The 3,667-nt window shown below is 43.5% G+C and overlaps 1 pseudogene; it reads right to left on the bottom strand.

The window, feature by feature from the left end:
* Positions 1–2,233: 2,233 nt before the first annotated feature.
* LOC110309701 overlaps positions 2,234–3,667 on the bottom strand; it is a 44,830-nt pseudogene continuing 43,396 nt past the window's right edge.

Here is a 3,667-nt window from a genome sequence, read left to right as displayed (position 1 = left end):
ATGTGTAAGTGTATATGCCAGTGTTATCCTGGCTGGCAGATATAAGACCCTAGGGGTGAACTGTGAACTTATACACAGCTCTGGTACTAGCCTGCTTCCTGCTTCCTGCTTCCTGCTTCCTGCTTCCTGCTTCCTGCTTCCTGCTTCCTGTTCTGCCAGAATTCGAGAAGCTAGCTTGCACTCCCAGCATGTGGGCAGAGCTGCCAACTACCCTGCTTTTCCTGCTGTGATTTGGCTGTGTCACCTGAAGACATAAACTACAGCCAACTTCTTCCATAAGTGCTGTCATATATGTGGTCACATTGACATAAAGGTAACTCTACCAGTACCTTCTCAACCAAGCTAAATATCTCCTGGTTGTCCAATGATGGCAGCCCCCTGACTTATGGACTTTAAGCACCCTTTAGCATGCCTGATGTTCTTCTGAAAGTGTGGTGCTCAATGTTAATTACAATGTTTCACGTGCAAGTGGACTGCAAGGAAACAAAGCAGAATCACTGCTTTCCCTAGACTGTAGACAAGCACTCTCGTGTGTGTGTGTGTGTGTGTGTGTGTGTGAGCTCGTACACACTCATACACACACACACACACACATACACACACCTGTCAATGGAATCTAAAGAGAGACATTCAGCTTTTGGCAGCCAAGGCACTCAGCTGATACCGGCTACATAAATAAACTTCCTAGTCTCCAATTTCACATACAGTAAGTATGTGTATATACCTAGTCTCCAATTTCACATACGCTAAGCATGTGTGCACACCTAATCTCCAATTTCACATATACTAAGCATGTGTCCAAACCTAGTCTCCAGTTCACATATACTAACCGTGCGTACACACATACCCACCACTGTCTTTTGAAGTAACCCATATGTTTACAACAGAACATCTAAGCTACTAACCCTCTATATCCTCATTTTCCACTTAACACACTCACCAGATGTTTGAGAACCAACATACAAAAATTGATGTGATGAAGTATCTTGGTTTTTCATATTTTCTTTATTCCTTAATTAATGTTTGGACAATTCGATATCCCGATATTTGTGTTAAGGGACATGCTCTTAGCTATGTTTTAACTAACATAAGTTCACATAAACCTAAGCACATCTTAGAAGTTCATATCTGTAAAATATATGTCTCACATTTTCAACAAGAACTCCCAGGTAGTGTTGGAAGCGCATCTTATTCTGAATCCTTATCTTATTGATGGTGGAGTTGGTTGGCACACCTTCGGTTTCACTAGCACTTGTGTTATGATTTAGAATCTCAGTATTATCTCACCCTTAATTTAGTTTTATTGCCTCTGCCCTTCTTCCAAAACTATTTGGCTTTAGTATCACCTGACACCTGTGCCTACACAATCATAAACTGTTTCTAAATAAGCCAGATTTTTGAAGATGGTATTTCAGGATCCTTCTTCTAGTTTAGTGCTAAGTGGATAGTGTATAGCTAGGTGATGCAAACAGTGACACTACCAATCTCAAATATCTGTATGTCCTTATGTCTCTCACACCATCTACTTCCCTCATCTCCATCCACTGCACTAATACAAGTTGTCTTTGACAGATACAGTTACCACATCACTTTATCATCATCATCACCACCACCATCGTCACCACCACCACCATCGTCACCACCCACCTCTCAGAACTGGGCAACATTGTACTCTTCCATTGCAGAAAAGGGTTTCTTCCCAAGTTCATAGATCAAATTGGAGCTGTATTTTATTTAAAAATCCTTCCAAGCCTGGTCATTGTCTTGAGAATTATAAGATGTCACATCTGACATGAGAATTCAAAAGCAACAGACTAACACAAATGATGTTTGATCAAAACTATCCCAGGTTGGTTTTGAGTCCCAAGGTACAATACTGATACGTATACACACTTAATTGGTGCACATAAAAAAATATGAGTACACATGACAACTTGCTGTTTACACAATGATTAAAATGTAAAACTACCACTTTTGTTTGGTTTCATGTATACAGTTAAATTCTTTTCTTTCTTTTTTAGTGCTTCTATGGTCACTAACAAAAGGGACAGCCACACGTATCCATCCATAAGTAACTACTTGTAGGGACCTCAGAACTGACAATACCCACCTCTCCCAATACCCTGCTTCTAGCATTGTTAAATCTGGAAACCACCTGTCTGAGCTCTCTGATTTTCATGTTCCCATCTACCCGTCCCTGTGGGTGGTGGCTAAAAAATCTCCAAGACTCTGCTCAACCATTCAGGTCTAGATCAAAATCTGATTACAACTCCTTGGTGCTGACAGCTTGGGCCACAGCCAGTTTCTTCAGCAGCATCTTTGCTTTTAGGTACTTCCTGCCCTTGATGTTGTTGTACTCATGGAGGAGGGAGATATGGTCCTCTAGTTCACCCATATGGCCATCCTCTGCTGTTAACTGGGAGATCTCCAAGCCCAGCGTGTCCTGCTTCCCTTTCTCCGTGTCAGAATTCAAAGACTCCTCGCTGATCTCATCAGCCTCTTCAGACTTGGGAGTTGGCTGCGGTTATCGGAAGGCTCCACAACAGACCATTTCAGTTGAGTCCTGACTCAGTCCTCCTGAGAACTTTGGGGCTTCCATTCAACAGACAAGTCCAAAACATAGAAAGTTGAACGACCATGAGGAGAGTGTAGGTCTGAGCAGAGTGCTCATCGAAGACCTACATGAGAATTCTCACTCAGACAGAGGTGAGCAAGCCTAACCCACCTGTGGGGGAGGAAGAAGAGCAGATGCTTCAGCCGAGAGGAGTTGGACAGAGGGTGGAGTGGGGCTGTGGCAGACAGCCAACAGTGTGGGGCCTTTCAGTGGTGGAAGCAACCCCAAAGCTTTGGCCCAGTACTCCTAGTCTGACCGAGAACCTCAGAAAGGTTGGGGGAGGGGGTGGCCATGTCCTTCACCCCTGCCTGTCCTTGCTCCACATCCTCTCTGACCTCTCTTTGCCACAACTTCCCTTGCCTGAAGGACTTAGGATTCTAGCTGCCCCTCTAGGATAGGTATGCTTCATCCCGGGACGCATACCCTCAATCCCCAGCCTAGGCTGGGCACACCTTGTCCATATTCTCCAGTGTCTAGTCCATCAGGCTGAGCAGTGGCAGCTGGCTATCCCCTGCTCTAAACTCTGGAAGCAATGCTCACATTTGATCTATAACCTCAGCCTGCAGCAGCACGAGCTGTGTACACTCAGTGTGTGATCACAGTATATTGAACAAAGCAAATAAATTCAAATAAATCAGGGAACAGCAGGGGAGGTCGTAGGAGAACCTGCCTACGTGAGGCACGATGCACTATCTGGGAATCTCTGCTAGTTGTTTTTGAAAAAAAAACATAATTTTCTCTTCCTTAACTTTCAGATTTGTCTTTCACTACATTGCTGAGCTTTAAAACCCTTGCACAACAAAAGGAAAAGGAGAAGCTAGGAAGAGTCTGTCCTTTGCCAAGCTGGGGCAAACTGTTTTTCTTTTCTTGAGATAACAAAGATAATCTAAACTGCCAAATGAAAAATATTTTGAATTTTTTGCTATTAATAAATCATACAAACAGATACCAACCAACAATGCAACTTACTTCAGAGGTGCAGTGGCTATTTCAGTGAGGAAGGAAGGAAGGAAGGAAGGAAGGAAGGAAGGAAGGAAGGAAGGAAGGAAGGAA

Source organism: Mus caroli, chromosome 14, assembly GCF_900094665.2.
Source record: "Mus caroli chromosome 14, CAROLI_EIJ_v1.1, whole genome shotgun sequence".
Lineage (NCBI taxonomy): Eukaryota > Metazoa > Chordata > Mammalia > Rodentia > Muridae > Mus > Mus caroli.
Note: the sequence above shows the minus strand (reverse complement) of the source record. Positions and strands in the feature narration are given on the sequence as shown.